This window comes from Sciurus vulgaris, assembly GCF_902686455.1.
Source record: "Sciurus vulgaris genome assembly, chromosome: 5".
Classification (NCBI taxonomy): domain Eukaryota; kingdom Metazoa; phylum Chordata; class Mammalia; order Rodentia; family Sciuridae; genus Sciurus; species Sciurus vulgaris.
In genome coordinates this window covers 93,779,827-93,806,841 of record NC_136465.1, presented here as the reverse complement: position 1 = coordinate 93,806,841, position 27,015 = coordinate 93,779,827, and the positions used below count along the sequence as shown (strand labels likewise).

General features: G+C 36.7%; 1 protein-coding gene and 1 pseudogene across 3 annotated transcripts in view; both read right to left on the bottom strand.

Moving 5' to 3' along the window:
- The window catches only part of RASSF8 (Ras association domain family member 8), a 142,086-nt gene that overhangs the window by 88,500 nt on the left and 26,571 nt on the right, over window positions 1–27,015 (bottom strand). The window contains exon 2 of one of the 2 annotated variants that reach the window (XM_079139414.1): window positions 12,627–12,726. The exons of the other annotated variant lie outside the window; for it this stretch is intronic. The gene's annotated coding sequence lies outside the window, so the exon portion shown is untranslated. The remainder of the gene's footprint in view (window positions 1–12,626; window positions 12,727–27,015) is intronic. 2 annotated transcript variants of the gene reach the window in all.
- On the bottom strand, window positions 14,754–21,815 carry LOC306662478 (phosphoglycerate mutase 1-like; annotated as a pseudogene). Its single transcript has one exon. The product of its transcript is annotated as a phosphoglycerate mutase 1-like (transcript).

Here is a 27,015-nt window from a genome sequence, read left to right as displayed (position 1 = left end):
CCAAGAATGTAATGCTGAAAAGGATTATCAGGCTTAGCAGGAACACACAGCATCATCAATTACATTTACCATGGCAAAGGTAGCATAATATGACATATTTTACCATACCTAGTATTAAAGTTGTCCATTAACACATTTTAGTTCTCAGCAGCCCTGGTTCAAATCCTGCCCCTACCACTTACTAGCCATATGAGTTTAGATAAATCAATAGTTTCTTTGACTCTAACAAGGGAATAATAATCCTTAAATTTGTCAGTGCTGAATAACAATGAACATGAACATTTAAAATGAGGCCAGGGGGACTGATGTTGTGGCTCAGTGGTACAGCACTTGCCTAGCATGTGTGAGGTACTGGGTCGAGCTTCAGCACCACATAAAAACAAATAAATAAGATATAAAGTTAAAAACAACAACAACAACAACAACAACAACAAAAAACAGGATCTGGCATGCTATAATTAATAATAGTTCTTATTGGTATTACTATAGAAGTTTAAGTTTTCAGAACTTATTACTGATGATTACTGAATCTGTCTTGAGACAGGCTGATCTCTGCTGAAGTTTGCGGCTCACACAGCAAGCCCCTGGACACACGGCACCAGACAATTGTGGCTGCACATGCTGGGCAGAGGCACTGCCTCTCATGCAGGGCACAAGAACACAACTTCCTAATGTAAACAAGGCTGACACTCCTATATTCCTCAAACCAGCCCTACAGGTCAGAGTTTTGTCCAAGTGATATAGAAATGTGCCATCTACTCAGATGAGGTTTAGAAAAACTATGGTTACAAAAATGGAACCATCTTATTCTTCCTGGGACTACTCACCTATCAAGTAAAGAATAAAAACTGGTAATTACACTTTTCTAAGAATTTCAGAATCTTAATGTAGGCCTATTCAACGTTAATCACATTAAAAGAAAAAAGACTTCTATCACATAAAATTTACTTTAATGACTAAATATACTGGAAAAACACCTTTAAAAACATGAAGATAGTTAGAAAATGCTTATGACATATAACAATAAGAATAAACAGCATAGCTAAAAGGAAAGTTTTAACAGCTAAAAGTACCAGATTTTATGGAATCCTAACTACATAATGATTTATAGTTAACAGGCCTGGCTACTACTCCAGATCCTATTACTATGATTTTACCGAGTTGAGTGAACTGATAGAAGCACAGTAAATTTGGAAGGACACAGGATTGGAAGAGTCAGCAGGCCAGGGCTCATTGCTTGTTTTAACTGTGCAACCTGAACTCCCTCAAACGCATGGAGGCTCATTTTTTCTTCTACAGGATGCTGACAAGAATATTTTTCTTGTTGGTTTACTGGAACATCAAACTAGACTCACTGATTCAAAGGTGTCTTATAGACTGTTAAATGCTATCCCACCAGATGGCCTTCAGTGGAGAAGCCACACTGCCCAATGGGTTTATGAAGTAGAATTACAGAGAGAAGTTGGCAGGGCAGCCCTGCAGGCATCACACCAGGAGAACCCTGACCCACTTACTGAACTGCCGACTTCCCGAGGGCAGAGCCCAGGACAACTGAGAAAATAACCTACAGAAAAGAGGCTGCGACTATGTGGAAACTCGGTCAGTTTTGTATTCTGGGAGATATGCCCTTCATTTTGATTTTATAAATTTGGGTTTAGGAACAGAGTAAGAAGATGGAACAAACTACACAGTTCTTAAAACTCACATGGAAAGAAACACCATGGATACATGATGCTAAAGTCAGGGAAAAACAAATCTGGATGCTAATCATAGTCCCCACATATTTTTAAAAATTCAACTCACATGATTAGCTATAATATAAAAAATATATAAGCACAGTTTTGTTTGTGTCAAGAGTGATATACTCTTAGGAAGTTGGACAGAAAGACAATTATTATTCCTCCATCATAAGAAACACAGAAAGCTGTTTACTGCAAAAAAGGTTAAATAACTATAGTTCACACAACCAACACTCAAATATTCACTGCCAATTATAGTGCTATTTGAGGAACAAGTGGAAATTTGGTTTTCTCACTTTTAAAACATTAAATGCCTGACAGTTTTTGTTTTAGTCATTTATTAAGAGCTTACCAGATGCCAGGTACCATTCAAAATGCTCTGAATGTATCAATTTATTTAATTCTCATATTAATCTTGTGAGGTACGTATTATTATTATCTCCATTTTTCACGAGTTGCCCACAATCACACACCTCTTTAAAAGAAAAGTCAAAACTTCAGTCTATACATTCTGGAACCAGGGCTTTAACTAATATACACTTTACTATCTAAGAAAATAAATTATTAGGCAGACTATACAGGGTACATAATTGTTTCACAAAGCATTTACTAAAGGCCTATTATCAGCTATGCATATGATAAATACTTTAAAGAAACTGGATTTAAACAAGTTCATGGGTCAGTGTCAGTGCATATGGGCTACTATAACAAAATACCATAAAAGGGTAATACACTGTTGGTTTATACACAACAGAAATGTATTTCTTATAGTTCTGGAAACTGGTCAGTGCAAGAACAAGGCTCCATCAGATCTGGTGTCTGGTAAGGGTCTACCTTCTTGTTCCAGATGGAGCCTTCTTGCTGTGTCCTTGCCTGGTGAAAGTGGCAGCTCTCTGGAGCCTCTTCTCTAAGGGGACCAATCCCACTCATGAACCCTCATGACCTAATCATTCCCGAAGGCCCCATCTCCTGATACCACTACATTGGTGGATTTGGTGAATTTTGGGGGAAGCACAAACATTGAGACCACAGTAGTCAGTCTCAATTAGTAATGTTAGGTCATTATATTTTCTTCACTAGGTGTTTATGGGTTGAAGGTAGAGAGGAAGTAAGGCCTGACAGAATAATTCACTACTATCACAAATAATATTGCTCATCAGGAAGAAGAAAGCTCTTCTGGGAAACACTGACTAATCTGTTTGGAAAATAAGTTCCAAAGAAATTCTCAAAGAGGACTGATTACATAATACCAGACAGAGTTAGTACTTACTATTTTCAATGGGGATCTCTTTCTATGGACACATGGCTAACTCAGTTCTTAGACATAACTGGGATGAACACAAACCAAAACAGCATCAGGTCTCATTCCAAAGAAACTGCAATAAAACTTCTCCCTTGAGAATTTTCTTCTGGGTTCCATAGCTATAGATGTTAAATACTTACTTTCTTGAGATTATAAAGAAATTGTCAAGAATAATATTTACAGAGAGATGTAAAGTTTAGGTTACTTCAAATTGTTAATACTTCTCTTTGTCCTTCAACTATAACTTTGTTTACTTATGAATAATTTTGATTTCTTTAAGGCCCACCCAGCGCAGCTAGAAGGAAAGGTTATTTCTATCAAAACAGAGTAAGAATGCTGCTTTTAAATCAGACATCTCTGGAGACTCATCCACACCCAGCTGAACTTGTTTTTCCCTTAAATACACTGTCCTCCATGTCTTTCCAGGCTTTGCTTAGACCACTTCCCAATCCCCTGAAGACCTCTCACCTCTAAACATTTGGCTCAAATGATATCTCCAAGAAGCCTTCCTTAACTTCTGTACAAAGTATCTTCCCTCGGGCTACAACAGAATTCATGACCTGACTGTGATCATTTACTACTGTCCTCCCACTCCCATCCCACTAGACTCTTGCAAGCCTAAACAGGAGGAAATCCCAGGTTGAAAGCAGATTTGCTAAGGACAGGAACTATGGAAGATGAAAAGACCTGATTCTTTTATATGGTGTGGGGTGGGGTCTGGAACCAGGGATGCTGTACCATTAAGCTACATTCCCAATCCTTTTTATTTTTTATTTTGAGACAGGGTCTTACTCAATTGCTCAGGCTGGCTTTGAACTTGGGATCCTCTTTCCTCAGCCTTCTGAGAGTCAGTGGAATTTCAGGTGTGTGCCACTATACCTGGTCTGTTTAGTATTACTATTGGAAGTTATTCATACATCATAAGAAAACCATATCTGGTGAGTATATTATGAATTACTCCATCACTTTTCAAAGTTGAGATAGACTTTCTTGCCGTAGGAAACCCAATGGATAGTTGTGTGAAAAAAAGTGCCTTTGATTCACCTGAAGTTTGTATTAAATGCATATAAAAATTCATACATGAAATATTTACAAAACAGTATTTTAACCACTTACACAACAATAAAAGGAAGGATATCACAAAAGGGAAGCTCACTGAGAGAAATGGGTGTATTACTGAACACTGTGATTCACACCTTTCAATGTCAAGAAGTATTTGATTGAAACAAGATAGACAAACTCTCCACTGGGGAATCATATGCAGCTAGCTATGACTACTACCTCTCAGAATGACAAGTTCATACAATAAAATGGACTACACAGATAAACTAAGAAAGTGTAAGAAGTACATAATGCAGCAGAAACATCTATACACAAAACCTAGTCATCAGAGCAGCTAAGGCAAATTGCAGAAATGGAGAAAGGAACTAGCAGGTGTCTAATTTCCAGACACCATGCTTTATGAGATCACAATTTCATGTAATATCTACAGCCATCTGGAGATAGGTATTGTTAACCTCAATTGAATGAGTAAGAACTAAAGTTCAGAAAAAAGAATGTGATCCTGCTTTGTCCCACATGCCCACTACTCCACAGTGCCTAAATACTCAATGAACAAAGGGCCCTTATCTCTGAGCATGCTCTATGAGTCAAAAACCAGGGGTATATACGGAGTGAACATGCGTCCTGGAACAGTACTGGAATGGTACAGTTTACATTGTTATCTCCATGTAATTATCAATAACACCTTATATTTCACTCTCCAATGTGTCTTATTTGAACAATTGTCTCTAAGTATAAAACAGTGAAAGGCTACTTATATTAAAAAAAAAAAAAACATGTAACCCAAGTCTTCATCAAGACTGAAGTTTTGGGGAAAAACTACTATTTTAATAAAAATGATGACTTTATTAGTTTATATGCCAGGTTCTTTTCATATATAATTTAGTGTTCAAGCAAGCAATGAAACAGATATTCTTATGTTTAATAATTTAAGTAAGAAGACTGGAGTTCTTAGAGACCTAAGAGATACCTTAGTGAAACTAAGCACATAAAGTCAACCCAATTAATTTGAGAAGCCAACTTGTACTCAATTGATGATCCCAGATGATATATGGCAATTCCTGAAACTATAGAACATAGACAATGAACCTCGGGACATACAGAAAGGTAGAGATGACAGAGAGGATGAATGATAGGGATAAAGCCAGATGCCAGGAAGTAATCAAGGCTGCTCTTCCTGCTGCAATGTGTGCCCCTTTCCTCTCTTAGATCCTTGGCAAATCTACTAATTGGGGTGTGTGTGTATGCCCATGCATGCATATTTGTGTTTAACAGAAATGAAAGAGAAAGGTTTAACTGGGCAAAACCAAAGACCACACCTGGTGGTAAGTCAAAGACATCTGAGGAGTGCCCACTTGAGACAGAACTCTGGACTAAGCAAGATCATATGGAGACTATCACAAGCATTGAAAAGAGAGGTTCAAGACATGTTTCCCTAAACTTTCTAAGGAGAAAGTTACCTTAAATGGATCTAAGAGAGAGAGGAAGAATAAAAGGAGGAGTGTGAGAGGAAGTGAGTGTGACGATTGGTATAACATGGTATTATAAGACAATTAAAACCCGTATTTTCTCTATTTGTTGTGAACCTTCTTAACAGTGATATTAAATGTTCTGTAAAGGGAGAAACCATGGATTCCACCCTATATTACCTTTATAATTTTCACAAGGTCCACTTTAGATGAAAGATATCACCTTTGGACTGAGGATGTAGCTCAATGGTAGAAAGCTTGTCTGGCATGTGTGAGGCCCTGGGTTTGATCCCAGCACCAGGAGCAAAAGATATCATCTTTGTGAAGTTTTCTTATTGAATCTTACAAAAAATGATTTTGCATTTTAATTCTGTATTATATTTTCCATACTGCACTCAGGTAGACAGAGACCCTTTCTCAATAGTCAGGGATAGAAACCAGGCCTAGAATGACTTGACTAAGAGGACCGTCACTGGTGCAGTCAGGAATTGAATCAATTGTTGACCCACATCTATCAGTTACATACTGACCTAATTTTTACAAACTCAGTCAAATGTAAGAATGCAAAGCAATAAGAAACATTTACTGAACTCTCAAGCCAATAATCTCACCTTTAAGATTATTCTGGTCTGTCAAAATACATTCTACTGTCATGTATAACTAAATAAAAACAAAAAATTCATAAAAGGTTATTCTGGTCATCGAAGAAGTAAATCTGTAATGAATCTAGGGTAAAAGAAAGACAAAAATGCACACACACATACACCCTATCACTATAAATTTAGAGACATAAATATATGTTGTATGTGTGCATCTTTGCAGTGCAAAGATACCCAAGAAACTACTAACAATGGTTACCTTGAAAGGAAACAAAATTCTGAAGGAAGAGATCATTTTATTTTTCATTATATGTTTTTTTAATACATTAAACTTACAGTATTACTATTTTAAATGAGCAACTGTTTTACTTAGACAATGACTAATACTTTGCTTTTACTAAAAACCTTCTTTTCTAGAATTTTGAAAAAATAAAAGGTATCAGATATGTGTTACGAATTTTCTTTCATAATTGGTCTTTGCCTTTTAAGAGGAAATCAAACAAATCTGAAAACTTTTTCAAAGTGGTATAAAATCAAATTTTATTTAAACTTAAAAGTGGTTCATATTTAATTAACTGCGACTCTTTAGAAGAGCAGACCAGGATACTGTCTGACCATGCTTACCTTAGCAGTCTATGCCTTGTGATGAGATAGGTCCAAGGCTGTGCTGGGGTGGCACACTATGACCTTTCTAAGGTTATATGCACCAGAGATCAAAGTTAATCCTAGTCACAAACTGGTTGGAAATGTCAGCAAATCCATAAATACTACTAGAAAAAGACCCAGATCCTTTGAATAACCATGTTCAGGAAGAATACCACAAACATATTTAAGAAAGTAATACTTAAACTTCAAAAGCACAACATCTCACCCTGGGTATATTTTCTAAAAATTCCTTGCCCAGGTGGAATTGCTCATCTTAATAGTGGAGTCAGGATAGGAGGCAAACAATAACGCATTAAAAGGCTATGGAATTAAAGTAATTGTCCTATTTATCCCATTTAATCCACAAAGACTTTGCAAGTTTGTTTCAATGTCATGGACAATCGGTATTTGAAAATTTAAACTACAGTGACACTGATATAATAGGCACAGGGAAAGAGGTAGAAATTTAAACACAGAGATTGCTAGGACCTGAATGTCTTCCCTCTAAAACTCATATTGAAATTTAATTAGCATGTTTCAGTACTACAGTACTAAGAGATGTTACCTTTAAGAGGGGATTAGACTGAGGGTTCCACCATCATGAATGAATTAGGCTGTTATCACACTCAGGAGAGAAATATATAAATGTGAGTTTGGTGCCCTTTTATCTCTCTTTTGCTCTGTCTCCTTATTTCTTCTCACCTACAACCACATGACCATGCACTAAGGATGTGCTTTACCTTGATCTTGGCCTTCCCAGTCTCCAGAACTGTGAGCCAATAGATTTCTAATCATTACAGGTTATCCAGTCTCAGGTATTGTGCTATAACAGAACAAAACAAACTATGATGGGGACAAACTACTCTTCATCATTCCCAGGGTTGCTGGGCCCCACACCTCCAGAAGCACGATACTGGTTACACAGGTATTCATCATAATATGAAGACTAAACAAACTTTAAGTCAACGTTAATTTGTATTCTTTTTTTTGATGGCAGCTTAGGAATTCAGTCTGTTCAGTACTACCCAGAGACTCTGATGATCCTTTTGCTATTCAATTCTGTGAACAGTCCCTTCTCAAATATATAAAACTTTATATGTTTTTCCCCCAAAAAAGTATATGATGAAATCTTAAGACATTTGGTCAACTTTATATAGTTTGTGGTCTACTTATTAAAAGAATATAAATACATGAATACTTTTCCCAAGTAATTGTTTGCCTTTCTGTGATGTGATATATACAATATTTATTTATTTTGAAAGTAATTACATACATGAATCATTCCCGTGTTTTCACTTTTGCTTTTGTATTTTACTACATCCTTCCCAAATCCAAGATCAGATATTCATGTACATTCTCTTCTAGTATATTACATATTATATTCATTATTTGCAATGGCATTTTTAGCAATTCAACATTCCTCTGAGCTTTCTATACTGCTCCAAGTATTTATATGTTTTATCAGTATCACACTATTTTTTTTTTTTTTTTTGTTAGCTGAACACTGAAGCCAGGGCTTCTACATGCAAAGCATGTACTCTAGCTCTAAGATATACCTCTAGGCCCCTTTAGTGCTAAGGATCAAAGATCAAATCCAGGGCCTTACACACGCTAAGCAAGGGCTTCACTACCAAGCTGCACCCCCAGTCCCACTCCCCTGCTTTTTTTTACTTTGTGGTGCTGATAATCAAGCCCAGGACTTCACAATCTCCTTTTTTAAGTTATTATTCAGCACTGCAATTTTCCCTTCATTATTCTTCTTTATAAACATTTTTGGCTCTTATTTATCATATAAAATGAAATTTGCAATCACTGACCTATGAAAAATCCCTACTGAGATTTTGACTGTAATTGTACTAAACTTACAAATCAATACAGATATATTAAAAATAACTAACAAGTTGTTTTTCTATCCAGAAACAGTCTCTTCATCTTCCCAGAGTAGTACAATAGTTTCCTTCCATAGGCAATCTGCATCTTATAAAATTTAATCCTTAGCATATTTTTGTGGCTCCTATAAACCAGCTCTCTTTTTCTCACTTTCTAATTGGTTATTGTTACTACATACAAAAGATAATGATATTTATGTTATTTATAACTGAACTTTATTAAACTCTGTTACTTACAGTTGTCTTGGAAAATTTTAAGTGGAAATAGTTTTATCTTCCCAATAGTCTGTTATTCACCCCTGTTCCCCTGTTTTTTTTTTTTTTTTCTTCTTTTTTTACTTAATACACTGGGCTAGATATTTCAGTGTTGTTTTTAGATAGCAGTGATGAAAACAAGCATGGTAAAATTCTAATGTTTTACTACCACTAGTATTTTAGTATTTATTGACAGCTTAATATGAATTTTGTTTACAAAATTGGTGATACTTTCCATAAAATATTAACAGTGGATTATCTCTGTAGGTAATGGGGTGAAGTAATGGGTGATTTTATTTTCCCTCACATTTTCCCAGTAAATGAATTTTTGTACATTTTATCACAAATTATCCTGGTCATAAAATCCTCCAATTTATTTTCCAACTTCTTAAAATGATTGAACACACATAGATGTGTATATGCATGCATGCACAGACACACCCTCTTAACTCTTTATTTCTCCTAATATTCCTTGCTTAAAGAGAATAATCTTGGTTAGCAGTCTTACAGAAAGCAAAAAAGAAGCAAATCTTTAAAAAAGCTTTCTCTTTGGAAATAATATCCTACTTTGCCAGGACATTTCAAAATAATGCCTGAATACAAATTTCTATTTTACAAGTATAAATAAAACTTTTAAAATACAAAATACATATTCCTGTATGCTGTATAATAAACTTAAGACTCGTGTGATATGCCATAAAGTAAAAATATTAAGTTGACATTAAGAAAGTGATAACTTTCTTAAATTTCTCCATGAAAACCACATTCGAATACACTTTATATTAGACTTGCATGTTAACAAATAGATATGACAATTTCTTCAGTCCTCACCCAATTGTGATTCTTTTCAAAGTTTATTCAATAAACATTATACTGAACCTATCTTGAAACCTGAAAAAATTAGTGACACATCATCAGAAATTGTCTATCTCAAATAAAAACAGCTGAACTTTTGTTTTACTCTACCAACAAAGTACCAAAGTGCTAAAACTGACAAACTGCTCTCCATCTTCAAAACAGGAATAAAATATTTGGGTCACAATGGATCGTTCCTTTTTTGGTTAAAAAAAAATGATGATGAATGCAATTGGAATGTTTATTGTTACTGAAATTCTTCAGGCCTGTATTCTAAGAATGTGTATTGATGCAAATTACTATGACAACTTAATTTACAGAAAGAAAATGCCACCCTTTCTCTACCCAGTTGCTTCTCTGGAAGATCACTTTCAGCATTCTAAAATCTGTCTGTACAAATGATTTTAACACAATAAACATTCTCTTTAAAAAGTTTTATTTAGAAATATCCTTATCTAACCCCTTAAAACCAAACATAATTGCCTTTTAATGGAAAAATAATTTCCATTAAAATTAGACAGACAGAAAACCGAAGGTGAACATAAACACACAGTTTAAAATATAAAACATTGAGAGTATTTTGAAACTACTTCCCAGGCAGAAGCACAGTACATTACTACCATATGCTTCATTCCAGAAACTATGTGATATTACTTGCAAGGCAGTTTTGAAAGAAGGTTATGGAGTTAAATCCTGTTTATCATTATTTTTTCTTCACTAATGCTTTTTACAGGAAAGTACCAGGAAAAGGGTTGGAGGAAAATTAAAACTTATTTTGAACAGAGAGAAAAGCAAAGAAAAAAATAATCTGTAAGATTTACTGTTTTACCTAATCTGCCTTTTTACACAAAATACAGGCTTTCAAGTTTGTTCTCATAGTTTCAGATTTATAAACCTAACAAAAGTGCCTTGTTTAAATAAAGTATGAATTATTCTCATCATTATTTTCTAGAAAAAAAAGAACTGAACAGGAATTGCATCCTCATGAAGAAAATGTGATTTAATAGAGATATTTTGATTTTAAGACACTAAAAATTCACAGTACCTCCATGAAACAAAAAATGTAAGACAGTTTTACAGTGTAGCAACAATGAGACCTCAAAGTTGGTTTTGTTACCCATCAAAGTTAACATTATCAAAATTAGATACTTCATCAGAAAGGCTTAGGAAAGGCACCCTCTCCTGTGGGCAAGGAGCAGCAGTTTCTTCAGTAGCCCTCATAGGCTAAAAAGCCTTCTAAGTTTCTCACATATCTACAGCCCAGCCCTGGCAGACCCTTGGTTTATTTAAAACAGACAAAACTTCCTTTGAAAAAGAGAAAAAAAAAAAAAAAATCAGAAAGATAAAGGAGTCTCCTTGCACTGTAAGTTAAAAATCAAAGGCTCATAATCTTGAAAAACTGAGCATTTGAGAGGAATCAGCAAATCATGTAAATTCTTCAGCAGCAAACTCCAAGCAACCCATACAATTTCCACCAGGGTAATTTTGCGTACTCCAGAGAAACCAAATAACTGAAATGTTCAAACCCAAATCCACACAATTCCTAAACACTAAGCCTGAACCATCATCCCATTGAGGTAACTTACACACAAATCCTCCTAAATAGAAAATAATTAGTGTGTAACAGAAAGCTCATAGCATAGCTTCATCAGTAATGGAAGCTAAATCTAAAATTTAAGTACCTCTCCAACCACACAGAGAAATTAAGTTAATGAAGAGCTACGTAGCCCTTTATTTTTTCCCTTATGATTGTCTTCTTCAAAACATATTATAAATAGCAGGAAATTATGAAAAGGGTTTCACTAGGACTTTTTAGCTCTCACACAGATATGACAAAATTGTCTTTTTAGAATTCCTGTCTTGTACTCCACATTTGTGGCCTTGTAGTTACGATTATTGCTAATGCCACAAGCGCTGTAGCAGGATATATATGAGAACTAAACCAGTGAGGATATGGTCCTACAGTTTTAGGAATTCAGTCCCTCCGCATAATCTTAATTACTTGAAGACTCTAAGGTTATTCGTTTTTGTTCCACAGGGAGATTAATTTATGTGAGGCCTTTGAGAGCCATCATCTAGCCAATAGTTTTTACAAATGAGGGACTAAGGAATTTATGAGATAGCACACTGGTTGGTGCCCTTAAACTGTTTATTCACCTGTAAAATGTGAACAGTTTATTCATAAATGATTCACTTAGTACAAACAAGGTCAAATTATTTTCCCTTCTGGGACCAATAAGTCACTTCAATGTTCAAGAGAAAAGAGATCACACATAGCAAGCACACTAAGGCAAGTGAAACACATTTTGATTCTCTAAAGAGATTTTGTGCTCCATTTTACTTAATGAAGCCAACTGTAGACATTATTGAAGAGATCAAAGTTCAAACCATGGGATATTTCAGACATCAGAATTATGGAGAATCAAAAGAAAAACGAGTTAGTCATCAAGGACTTCTAACTTCTTCCTGCTGATAACACTTCTCTGCTTTGGAAGAGACCACCAATTCAAAGCATCAGCATATGATGCTCAGAAAGCCTGAGAGCAGTGGTACACTATCCCCCAAACTTGTTTCAGACTCCAAAATCGAACCCTAAAGCATGTTTTAAGATGCTTTTAGTGACATCACAAATTTAGAACAAGAAATTCTAAAATGGTGGTCAGACTATCACTAACCATACTTTGTATTTTTTCAAAATAAACATCTTACAAATGATTCCTGAGTTCGCCAGAGAATACACCTATGAATGTCACTGAAAGAGAAGTTATGTTTCTAGGATGCTTGTAAAGCGGACAAGTTTTCTTACTCACCTCAGCACGCAGGAGTCTGTCTGAGCCAGAGCCAATATGAGGTAGTATTGAGGAAGGGCAGAGCACCAGGCAGATATTCTGGGAGGAGCTACACAGGCACCTGAAAAGGTATACAATGGTCTTACTGTCCTGGCTAATTTTTATCTTAAAACTGTGGAATCATCCCATTGTAACTCAAGACCATTAAAGAGCAAAATATATAAGCTTGGAGCTTCAAATAATATTCCCAAGAATAATTTTCCTTCCACCCTCCCCACCTCCATCCCCACCCCCTGGTCATTTGAACAGCAGCACTTGTGGGATGAATTTGTTTTCTGTTTGGTTTCAATTAACATTTTTGTGCCTTTGAAAAAGGAATTTCAGTTGTTTCTTAAAAAGGTCATTGGATGGACTATAGTGTTCTAGGAAGGTTTCTGGCCTTCTTTTCTCCTGACCAAAGCTCCCTGCAATACCAAAACAATTTCTTGAAAGCAGTAAGCAGTTAGACATTTGGAAAATTGCCTAAAGCCAGGGCTAAAATGAAGATGGAGGAGAGATCTCAGGTTTTCAGTCCTAACAAGCACAAATAAAAACATGGCACACTTTTCCATGGTGAGTACACATTACTACCACTGCCCAATCGAAGAGGAGGGAAACTTGCACCATTTCTCTTGACCATTTTATTGCCTAATGCTGTGAGAATGTGAAGCTCTGCCACAAAGTTAGTTATAAAGAAAGCTTAGCGAAGAAATCTTGGCCACAAGACGGGAATTGACGCAATTCTTATGTCTGCCACATTCAGACTATGTTTCTGCACTTATTTATAGAAAAGTTTACTTTAGAAACAGGACCATCTTCTGTCAACCAATTTAAAAAGTATAACCTATCACTGAACAACTTTTTATTATGAATAGAATGTACCACCCAAAAGTATTTCAGTTCTTAAATTCTTAGTCACAAAATGTTATGAAATATTAAATTAGAAATAGCTTAAGGAAAAAGAACTGGTGGACCCTAAATCTGATGCAAAACTGAATAAAATACATAAATTTCAACCACCACTGAGGGAGAGGCAAGTCAGTCAGCAGTTTTGCCTTTCCATAGTCAGGTTCTCCCTGGACAGCAGCTACTTCCCTGAATGGAGACATTGTCTCCAAATCCCTTACTAAACTAACACTTCATATAACTTAATAGTTGCTACAAAAATGCCATTTGCTTCCTGATTATCTTGTATATAGTGTTAACAATTGTGATGTAATAAGCGTCTATTAGTGTCTGCTCCCACATTTTAGAAGAAAAAGAGAGTCAGGATTTCCCCTCAATGATAACAAATATGCATACTTTAAGCCAACTAGGTATTACAGAAATGACAGCATTCCTTTTCATCCTAATGTTTTAGATGCTGGCAGAGAGCCTTCACATAGACCTCCTTCCCTCCGAAGTAAACAGGATATTCACACTTCTGAGAACCAAGTGCTTGGTAAGACAGCCTGTCCAAGAGAGTGGTGTCCAAAACACAAGGAAGATGACTGTGTGGCCAACTGGAAGCAAGCAAGAAGAGGCTGAGTGGACCAACCACCGCCCTAACTCCCATTCTTGGGCCTGGATGTTACTGGAATCTAGCCTTTCTGGCAAAGTATTTTTATTTACCTAAATCAAAATCTCTTCCTACTTGTTTTTCTTTCTTTCTTTCTTTCTTTCTTTCTTTCTTTCTTTCTTTCTTTCTTTCTTTCTTTCTTTCTTTCTTTCTTTCTTTCTTTCTTTTTAATTGCACATCGCTCCTTTATTATACTGATCTGGAAAAAGATTTTGTACAGTTATGCTTAAAATGAGTACTGGGCCTGTGTGGCAGGGCCAAGCAACCGCAACATGACCAGAAATCAAACACAGTGAAAGACACCTGGGACATGCTCAAGAGGCATTTCACTGCCACAAACAAGGCAGAGGAGAGATTCTCTCAGATACATAGCGAGATACACCTTACAGGCCAAGGAGCTTATCCCATATTGGTGTGAGGAATGGCTTACTTTCTGGTGACCACATGTGGGACTAACCACCACTAGAAGCCCCAGAGGGTTTTGTTGTGTGTGTGTGTGTGTGTGTGTGTGTGTGTGTGTGTGTATGTATATATATATATATTTTTCCCCCCCTTCTTTTTGTGAAAGTAAATGTAACAAACAATTCAGAGTTGATCCCAACCTTCTGGAGCCAGCTCTTCTGAGGTCAGGGAGGAAAGAGTTGTTTTTCTTAAATCACCATGTAGGTTACATTCATATTCTACTGGAATGACTAGAACCCCTGCCCCCCACTTCCCCAGACAGTGACCTGACTACAGAAGAGTACAGAACATTGGCTCTTGGAAATACAAACAGGCTCTCTTCTCTGGCTTCTTCTCATTGATCATGCCTTGGCACAGTTCCTCCCTATCCCCTTCTCAAGCTGGTCCTTACACAATCACTAAGAAAAAAACCAGAACTACTACCTCAACTTTTCTGGATACAAGGAGGCTTCCCTGGGCTTGGATTGAGAATCTGTGCCCCAGAGGTGCTATTCTGACTAGAATCTACAAAGGGAGTGGGTGCAGGAGACAAAAATGCTAAAATTAAAATGGAAGCTACTGGTCCCCATCTGCAGCTACAACTTAAGATGCCTACAGTGTGCAAGAGAGAGGTGCAAAGGAATGGATGAGCAGGGTGTTCCTTGGTACAATAGTCTGCTATTTGCCTTTACTTCTTCGCCTTGCCTTGTGCAGCCATAGCTTCCATTGCTTTACAAACACTCTCTTCATGTCCCAAGAACTGCATGGGCTTGATGGGCTTCAAGTTCTTGTTTATAGAAATGGGAATACCAGTTGCCAGGTTCAGCTCCATGATGGCCTCTTCAGAGAGACCCTCCAGATGCTTGATGATGCCCCAAAGGCTGTTGCCATGGGCTGCAATCAGAACCCATTTCCCCTTCTTTATCTGGAGGACAATTTCTTCATTCCAAGAAGGGCAGAGCTCTGGCAATGGTGTCCCTTCAGACTCTCACAGGAAGGCAGCTGATCCTCAGTGAGGTCTGCATACCTACGATCCTTACTGATATTGCTGTAGAAGGGGTGATCTGGCTCCACTGGAGGTGGTGGGACATCATAGGAGCGTCTCCACATCTTTACCTGGGTCTCGCCATGCTTAGCAGCAGTTTCTGCTTCATTGAGGCCAGTCAGACCGCCATAGTGCTGCTCATTGAGGAGCCAAGTCCTCACCACTGGCAGCCACATCTGGTCAATGGCATCCAGCACTGTCCAGAGGGTTCGGATTGCTCTTTTCTGCACTGAGGTGATGCAGATGTCAAACCATAGTCAGCATCTCGCAGTGCCGCCGGCCGCGCTTGGCCTCCTCGTGGCCGCCAGCTCAGGTCGGGCGTACCAGCCGCTGAAGCGGTTCTCTAGGTTCCAGGCGCCCTCGCCAAGCCCAATCAGCACCAGCTTGTAGGCAGCCATGGCGGAGTGGTGAGGATGCAGCGCTGACTCTTGTTTTTTTCTTTAAAGTCTCATCTCTTTTTAGTTTTGTTTTCAAGAAAAGGTTTGGGAGTTGGGAATGAGCAACTGAGAAAGGAGTTTCTAAAATTGACAATCATTATCTTCTTTTGTTCACAAAATAAAGTTATCATTAGATCCAGACACTTAAAGGGAAAGAAGATCATGGTGTTTACCACTTCATATATAATCCAAAACATACCAATTTACACATATGCTGACATTAATAGCACTACTTTTTAGATTTATAATTGCAAAACTGAATGAGTCAAGGTTCTCTGGGATAGGATAGGGGGTGTACCACTTCTGCTGGGGTCCTAGGAATGTGCTGTAGGATGCACATGGGAAATGCCAAATCTGAAGGGAAAGAGTGGGACTAGGCTTTTATGCACCTGTCCCCCCATTTTTTCAGGCACTAATTGTTTCCCCCTCGATGACTACAACCATGCTAACTACTAATTCCACAGTTTACCTTTCAGCCAGGTCACTTCAGAAACAAACCAAGCAAAAACATATCAAATCCCATCATTTAATTGCTTTTGAAAGCCTCCATAAAAAGGCTCCAACTTTGCCTTTTTTGGAGTGGTGGTGTAACATCTTTTGTAACTCCAGTGACAAAACTTTGTAACCACAAATACATAAGGTTTAGCAATTTGGGGAGTATTAGGAAGGCCATAAGAAATTTGAATGACAGTTTTAGAATATTTATGATGTGTTGAGTATTCTACAGAAGACCTTTTGCATCTTTTCATGTCATTGTGAAAGCTCATCTACAGTTGTTCTCCTGAAGTCACCACAAGGCATGCCCCTGCCTCCCCACTGCTCTGCTTCCAACCTCAGGTTCTGTTCCACACTGGAATCCCACACCCAGGCTCAAACTCCAACTCACTCTACAAGAGATAGCTCAAATGTCTTCTTACCAGTCCCTGAAAACCTTCCCGCGTCCAAATTAGTCACTCCAGATATTCCCAAGTAGCTACCCTTGGTACTCACTGGCACTGTTTGCTGAATGCTCACAATAATCCAATGAGGTAAGTAAGCTGTAACAAGGGAATAATCAGAAAACAAAACAGAAAGGCTATACCACTAATATACAGGGGAACCAGGAATTAAATTGAAGTATGAACCTATGAGCTTCAACAACTGTACCTGTATTATCATATTTAGCAAAAAATATAATTAAAAGCTTGCCTCTTTTGGAGGACAGAAAATTTTTGTACTAATAACTGCATTCACAGTACCTACCACATTAAAAAGTTTTTCAATAAATATTCACTGAAGGCTTGATTGATTCAGACTTTTATAGGATGGAGCTACTGAGGTTATCCTCAGTGAAAGTCCTGCTGAGCTAAATGATTCTTTTACCTAGATATAATTCTCCTATAACTATGTTTCTGAGAAACAGGTATGTGTCATACAAATAGTAGTTGAGAGAGACCAATAATCAATGTGTAATTGGGGTAAAGGAAAAAAATTAGAAATTTGTATTCCAACAATTATATTATTTTCAGTAAAACTTAGAGTATTCACACATTAGTTGGACACTTATATAAATGTACCAAAGATTAGATATTCTGCTTCAGTAGCCAGATAGTTCCCCCAAATCCCCTCCTAATGCTTTAACACCCTGTATATTCTCTTCCCATAATGAGCAGAGTTAATTTGAACAGCCAGTAGGATCCTGTGGAAATGATGTCATAAAAGACATGGCAACTTCCACCTTGTTCTCTTTATCACTTACTCTAAGATAAGCTAGCCAATGTTATACTGATGTTTAAGCTGTCTTATGGAGAGATCCATGTGGTGAGGAACTCGGGCCTCCTGCCAACAACCAGTGCAAATTTGTCAGGATGGGGATGAGCCACTTTGGAAGTGGATCGTCCATCTCTAGTCAAACCTTCATATAGACTATGTACAAGCTGGCACAGCATTTGAACTCATACTTTGTAAACGACACTGATCCAGAGCCCATCATCTAGGCCATTCCTGGATTCCTGATCAAAGACACTATGCCAGATTTAAAAAGTACTGTTTTAAGTCTCTAAGTCTGGGGTAACTTGTTATGCAGCAATAACTAACTAATAAACTTATTACCACTTACATGACTTTCATTTAAATTAGTTTATAAGAATGCAAGTAGAAATAATTGATGAATTAATTAATACAATATTGGGTTACTGTGATTCCTAAACACTGAATATAAGCAAAATAGAATATTCAAGTACAACTCAAGCAAGTACAACTCAAGCAAGATAAATTCCAGTTTCCAAGGAGTTCTGCCTTTTCCTTCCATTTTTATAAAAGAGGTAAAGGATGCAAATCTTTCACATCCTGGTAGACATCTCTTAATGACTGCTTATGAGTTGTTAGGCATGTTTCCTTACTCCAAAGTAGATCCACAAGGAGGGACAATCAATGGACAACAGTGGCATTTCTTTCTGTTATTCAAGAAATGAGAAAAGAGTTCATAGCTCTGATTGTTCAAATATTCTAGGTCAGATAAAAAAAAAACATGAGGATGTTTTAGAGGATTTCAATATGCCTGGAAAGTTTTAAAACAGGCAAACTGTATATTTCTTTTCATTGGAAAGAGAAAATTCATCCAAAAATTCTAAATATTCAGCTACAGATAAGATGTGATAGCTTATTTTCATATGTGATATCTCTTAGTCTCTACAAAATAAAAACAAAAATATGCAAAAAAAAGGAAAGGGTGGGATACTTAAAGTGCTTTTCTTCCCTTTTTTGACACTAAAATTCACTAGCATACATTCAAATATAACGCCATTCTGCTAAAAGCAATATACAATGTTAAAAAGAAAGGAATCTTAGGTTTTAAATAACCCATATGAAACATCAACACAATAAAATTATAGCAATAATACCTTGACTTTTTGCAGAAACAAATCCATTATGATGCTATGAGCTATATGAATTTGGAAAAGCAGAGGGCAATAATAACAAAAATTAATTACAAAATAAAATTTATCAAGGCCCTATATTTAAAATAGAAAAAGGAAGATGTAAATTTCTTTCTAATAATTGTGCAATATTTGTGAGATATAACTAATATCTATTAACAATGATACCAAATGCTTGGTAAGCAATAAAGGACTTGAGAAAAAGTTACAATAGAGTTCAAATAAGAGAAAAATCACTTATAACTAGTGGGTATCCAGGAAGCCTTCATGAAATAGCCCCTTATGCCTATATGTAGTTATATATTTTTCTAGCATTTTCATATTAATATATTAATAGTCTCATTATACAGATGACAAACTTGAGGATCAGAAATATTGAGTGACTTGATTAGAATGGAGTTACGGTGCTAGAGAATAACAACAGATACTCAGTAAATTAGCACCAGGCACCACTTTTTGTGCAATTCAGACACTGTACACAATGTAGTGAATGTAAATCCTATAGTTTCCACTTTAAAGATGAGAATACACAAGATTTCAAAAGATTTAGTACCTTTTCAGGTTCATATGGCTAGTCAATTGGAGAGCCCTGATTTGAACTCAGTTTCCTATCCCAGGTTAATTCACCTATTCCATTCTTCTCTTAATAAGTGTTCACACTCTTTACTGAACCTTTCCCCCTTTGGCCTCATATACTATCCATAAACCACAAGGAATTGAAATGCAACCTGTTGGTATTATGATTTATTATTAAATGTCACATAAGAAATCAAAAAAGCAGGAGACTAAGTCTAAGACAGGGATATGATTAACTACTGTTTAATTAGCTAAGTAATCCTTTCTGTTTACATCCATCTGAAAGGTGCAACTCCTAAACTTTACTAGATAAGCGATAGAATTATTAGTTGTATAGAGTCTCCTTCCTCAGGCTAATACTGCACTATCTCACGTGTCAGAAAGCTGTTTTCTGAAAACCAACTTCAGAGTTTTGATTGGTATTCATCAAATTATCTAGGTGTCTTTTGTTGAAGATTTATTACTCCAATTTGAATCAAGAAGGAAGGCAAGAAGGGAAAAAAGAAAAACAAACTGGTGGAAAAAAAAAACACAAACTGGTGTGTATAGATTAAGACAAACACAATCACACGGATACTAACCATGTTTTGCTATAGAATACATATCAGACAGATGTGATACTAGGACATATTAAAGCTTTACATCAAACAAGCACTGAAAAAGAAAAGTATGGTCATTGGTATAGTCCAGTGAATACAGTTACAACAATAACAACTACCCCTCCCAGGTACCCCCCCCAAAACCCCACATGACTAGACCACAGTGTTCAGAGCAACACTCAAACTTATGAAAATTTTAGGATACAAAGAAATGTGAAGAACAGATGAGGAAGAAGGATCCTTCCATAAATGAAATATCAAAAAGCTTTTTTTCACTACCATTGAAAGTATAAGGCTCTGTAGGGAGACATAGTGAGTTTGCAGAGGGATCTGGGGGCATAGATATACCCCTCAAAGAACTGCTTTCTAAGAAGAGGAAAAATTCAAAGAAGTTAACTAGTTTTTAAGTTGAGTGAAAATAACCACAAAGGTGGTTCACAGAGGGTGTGACCCGCACTCCTGAAGATAGTTTCTCTGAAAAAGACTAAAAAGCGTCTTGGGTGGTTTCCACATTGCACCGTTACTGACAAGACTCACTCCCCTACTGTGCCATGGAACTCCGTCTCATTTTTCCTTTATGGTCCCAGCACCTAGAACAGAATCTGGCACATCAAATCAGGATCTGGGACAGCTAGGAGGAAGGTCCTGATAGAGTAGGAATTCCATATGCCATTTCCTGAAGCAGCTATGAGTAAGGCTAGCTGATGAAAATCTCTCTTCTTCTTCCCCCAAATGGAAGGAGCATTCACAGAGTATAGTCCTATTTTTTTTTAAGTGAAAAAGAAAGAATTCTAATAAAACAAACAAGCTTATAGTTTTATGTTATATACTTTCATTAACACAAATGAAATCCCAAATGTTGATTGCCTTCAATACTCCCTAGTTGTCCTGGAAATTTTTCTAAATACTAGATTGTTCTAGTTAACCTCTTCTTAGATCATGAGATTTGATTATCCAGCTTTATTGTGAGAATTAACCATCTGTTCAATAGTACTGAGACCAGACAACAATAGAAATCCTAAGACTGCTTGTAAATACCTGACAGTTTTGACATGATGTGTCTGCACAGATATTAAAACTTTTCCCATTTATTCCCCCTAATGATCTCAGAAAACTATTTTAAAAATCCACAAAGAAGAGTAAGTTCAAATGTTAGGAAGGACTTCGTTTTTAAAAATAACACTGATTAATTTCAGGTGACAATGATTTTCATTCTCCTTATAAAATTGGAGCTGACAGAAAATCTTTCACATACATTTAAGAAGATATGTATGTGTGTACACACGTGTGTGCGTGTCACATACACACACAAACAGTAAGGGATGCTCTGTTGGTGGACAGAAAATTACTAGCCTATGTTGGAATGTTCAAGTATGTTTTAAATAGTTACCTTATTTCCTAAATGGAGTTGTTTCACAATGTGTGTTAATCTTGATAAATGTCCTCATTTCAGTTCAAAGAAAAGCATAAACGATAAAAAGTTACCTTGTACTGAAGAAAAGAATATATTTAGATTTAATTACCATTTAAGCCAAGCACGTATACAGTTTGTACTTTACCTGTTTCTGAAACCTTATCATTTTCTACCACAGTGCCTGAATGAGTTACAGTATATCACAGTATGTGTTCAATTTTGATGCACTCTTTCTCTTTATTGAAAGCATATGCTCTTGACTACAATGCTGAGTTAACAATGTTCAATTTAGCCTCAAGCTAGTCAAAAGAAAGTTGGGAGGCAGGAATAGGCAGGAATGTAGTTCACATACTATAGTGATTTTGGTCAGTTCCTGTCATGAATACTCGCTGCCTAGTGCTGTCTCAAAAAGTTGTGTGTTGATCCTGCCTCGGGTAAAGGAAAAATGGTAGAAACACACAAGGGTCAGAGTGTAAAAATAAGTGAGTGAGGAGAGGAATGAACAAAGGAAGAAAAATGATTAAAGCAAACAAAAGAGGTGGCAGAGAGGGGAGATGAGGCAGTAAGTAACGGGGAACCTTGTCAGAGTCATAAGATGCCAATGATCACTGGAAACACCAGGTCAGAGAGGAAATATGGAAGAAGTCAGTAAATGTCTAATCCTACACACTTTAGAGAGAAACTGAGGTAAGAGAAGCAACCAATAGATGTGCTCAAAGAAGCAGGATGGTCTTGATGACTCAGAAGTTGGAGGGAGCCTGCTCATCATGGGCCTCATGTAGACTTATGCAACCTCTAGGGCCTGACAATCCAGGGGACCCAAGAAATGTGAAGTCACACATACTGCATGAAATTCAGGCTCCAAGGAGAAAACTGGCCTTCTCTGTGCATTATGGAGTTAGTACAGACATAGCAAACACCCTAGTCCCAGCTCTGCTGTGATGTGCCTTAGAGCAATTATAACCCCTAAGCCATGGTTTCTTCATCTGCAGAGAAATCTCTTGGGAATAAGTACACCAATTTGTCTTTTAAAAACTGCCACTGGTACATGTCTGTGGCCTGGGACATGCAGGATCCTGGAGCAGGAAGACCTAATGAATATAAAACAAGATCATGCCTACTTTCTGGGTGGGATAGAATCCAACTTGGGATGCTGGGAGGCTAATAATCTCACCCCTTTAAGACAGAAGGCAGGTTCTGCTACAGGGTCATAGACATCATGACAATCATTTGCTAAAAGTCAGAGTTGAAAAAAAAATCACCCAAAACTTCAATTTTTATAGTGCCTTCCATGTACCAAGCCACTGACCTAATTACTTTATACATATTAATTTATTGAATTCTCTTAAACAATCCCAGGAAATAGGAATTTTCCTCATTTTCTGAAGCTAGAAGCACAGTGTAGTTAAAATACTATGATCCACACTTTGACCCCAATCCTTGGTATATCCAAAAGATTTAAAATCAGCATACTATAGTGACATTGTCACATCAATGTTTATAGCAGCTAAATTCGCAATAGCTAAGCTATGGAACCAACCTAGGTGTCCTTTGACAGATGAATGAATAAAGAAAATGTGCTATATGTATATAGTGGAGTATTACTCAGTCATAAAGAAGAATAACTTCATGGCATTTGCCAGTAAATGTATGGAATTAGAGACTGTCATGCTAAGGGAAATAAGCCAGTCTCCAAAAGCCAAAGGTTGAATGTTTTCTATGATATGTAGAAGCTAACTCATAATAAGGGTGTGTGTGTGTGTGTGTGTGTGTGTGTGTGTGTGTGTGTGTGTAAGAACAGAAGTTTAGCAGATTAGACAATGGGGAATGGAGGGAAGATAGGGGATAGGAAAAGGAAAGACAGTAGAATGAATCTGACATAATTTTCCCATGCACATATTTGAAAACAACACAGTGAATCCCACTACCATGTACATCCATAAGAATGGGGTTCTAATAAGAATAAGAAGTATCCCATGCTTGTATAATTATTCAAAATGGATTCTGTTGTGGTGTGTAACTAAAAACAACCAATAAAAAAAATACTGTGATCCAAGCCTCCCAGTTACTAAATGGCACATACCTATGAACCAGCCCTGGGAGCCTCAGTGTGTCTCCTAACCACGCCACAGCCCTAGCAGTGCACTGGTAAAAGCTTGCTCTTTTCTCCCCAAGTAGTGATTCAGCGAGCACTCCCAAAGTTCTACACTTCTGAGAGGATGACAAGACTACTTGCATAATGGCTATTTTTAATCTGAATGCAGCAATTCATATTCTAACCAATTAATTTAGTCTATTTTTATTGTTTAAGTCATTGTTTTAAGCTATTAAAGAATTCTCAATCTCTCATTAAAAAATATTATATATACCATCAAACATATTTATTTAAAACTGATTAATATGCCTTCTGTATTCCAAGTTGAAAAAGATGTAGATCATCATATCATTCAGCATATAAATCATTTAAAAAGGTAGTTCCCTAATGGATACGTCTGGAAAATACACAGTACTTATAATTACATACAATAAAAGATATTTGCCTGAAATCATGCATGTTAAGTTAAATTTCTCTCTAGCCAGAGCAATTAGGCAAAAAAAGAATATTAAAGGGATATGAATAGGAAAAGAAGTACTCAAATTATCTGTTTGCTGACAACATGATCTTTTACTTAGAAAACCCAAAAAATCCCACCAGAATTCTAGAACTCATAAATGAACTCGGCAAAGTAGCAGGATACAAAATCAACACCCATAAATCAATCCCATTCCTATACTCCAATGATGAATATGAAGAAAAAGAAGTTAGGAAAACTATCCTATTCACAATTGCCTCAAAAACAAAACAAAACTTGGGACTCAATCCAACAAAAGGGGTGAAGGGCCTCTACAATGGAAACTAAAGAACACTAAAGAAAGAAATCAAAGAAGACCTTAGAAGATGGAAAGATCTCCCAAGTTCTTGGATAAGCAGAATCAATACTGTCAAAATGATCATGCTACCAAAAGCACTATAGAGTCAATGCAATTTCCATCAAAATGACACAAAAGTCAGTTTAAAGTAGATCACAGACCTAGGTATTAGACTAGAAACCCTGAACTTGCTAGAAGAAAATATAGGCCCAACACTCCAATATGCCAGATCAGGAACTGACTTCATTAACAAGACTCCTAAAGCACAAGAAGTAAAATCAGAAATCAATAAATGGAATGGCATCAAACTAAAAAACTTATACACAGCAAAGGAAATAATCAAAAGCATGAAGAGAGAGCCAACAGAATGAGAGATTCTTTGTCACCCGTACCTCAGATAGGGCATTAATATACAGGATATACAAAGAACTAAAAAAACTTAACACCAAAAAAACCCCCAAATAGCCCAATTCATAGTGCACAAAGGAGCTAAACAGACACTTTTCAAAAGAATAAATACAAATGGTCAACAAATATATGAAAAAATGTTCAATGTCTCTAGCAATTAGAGAAATACAAATTAAAACTACACTGAGATTTCATATCACTCCAGTCAGAATGGCAATTATTAAGAATACAAGTAACAATAAATGTTGGTGAGGAGGATGTGGGGAAAAAGGACACACACATTGCTGGTAGGACCGCACAACTGATGCAACCACTCTGGAAAGCAGTATGGAAATTCCTTTAAAAACTAGGAATGGAGCCACGCCCCGGTTTATACCCAAGGGATTTAAAATCAGCACACTACAGTGTCACAGCCATATCAATGTTTATAGCAGCTCAATTCACAACAGCTAAGCTACAGAACCAACCTAGGTGCCCTTCAACAGATGACTGAATAAAGAAAATATGGTATATACACACAATGGAGTATTACTTGGCCATAAAGAAGAACTTTATGGCATTTGCCAGTAAATGTATGGAATAGTAGACTATCATTCCAAGTCAAATAAGTCAGTCTCAAAAAGTCAAAGGTTGAATGTTTTCTCAGATATGAAGAAGCAAATCAAAAATAAGGGGAGAGAAGACTAAAAACAAAAGAATAGAAGAAAGATCAGTGGAGTACTTGTGAGGGGTAGGTAGTTGAGGCAGGAGGATCCCCAAGTTCAAAGTCATTCTCAGCAACTTAGGGAGACCCTGCCTCAAAATAAAAAGTAAAAAGTTGGGGATATGGCTTAGTGGTCAAACTCACCTGAGTTAAAGTCACAGTATAAACAAAACAAAACAAAACACCTATCAGTGGTGCAGACAAAGGGGAATGAAGAAAAGGGAAGAGGAGTGGGACAGGGAAAGGCAGTGGGATGAATCTGACTGACTTTCCTATGTTCACATGAGAATACACTACACTGAATCTCACCATTGTGCACATTCACAAGGCACTCATTAAAAAATGTAAGTGAATGCAGAAAGGTCAGTAGAGTAGAGGGAAGGGAACAGGGGAAAAGCAAATGGAAGGGAAAGGGGACTGAATTAGAACAAATCATATTCCACACTTTTATAAAATCCTACCTGTCTCATATCTACTCAGTGTTCTTACTAGGAAGTCAGCAAAACTGGAAAAAAAAAAAAAAAAACCAATAGTAATCCAGTGTGATTAAAAAACGTTTGTTTTGGGGTTGGGGATACAGCTCAGTTGGTAGAGTGCTTGCCTCACATGCACAAGGCTCTGGATTCGATCCCCAGTAACATAAATAATTCAATAAGTCAATAAATAAATGTTTGTTTTGTGAAAGTTATATAGAGTTAAAGATTATAATTTCCTTGCTGTCAAAGAACGTGATAAAATTTTATTTCATAAAGAAGAAATAATAAATTCAACTACACCACAAAACTTTACCTGATGGAGAGAGGGCATCTGTGATTTAGAAGGGCGTCACTTATAAGGAACCTGCATGATTTCCCAGACTCCTTTGCTGATTTCCATATTTTCCCCATTTGGGTGATATTTCACAAGGTACTTCTGATGAAATCACAAAAATGATAAAGGAGGAAGGTACTTTCCACCCCAAGCAAAAAGCTATTATAATAGTTACTGCATTTACTTTCTAAATGAAATGTTTTTTTAAACTGAAGATAATGACCATTTTGTCATGCATATGTATGTACTTTTTTCTTAAAATAGACTATGTAAGGGATCTTTGGTTTTCCTTCTCTAAAGAAAATATATAATTATGAGTATTACAGCATAATACTCATAATTTGACCCACCTAGCCAAACAAGAAGAAGGAAAAGTTCTCATTTGTGGGTAAGTACCTTGTTAAGATAAACCCACTAGAGACTGAACAACACCCCATTTTTGCTTCAAATGGTTTTTAATCACGGGAGAAGGTACTTAGAAAAAGAAAGCAGCAGACCTAAGGACGGAATCCAGTTTCCAGTTACCTAGATTTTTTAAACTACCACCTTGAA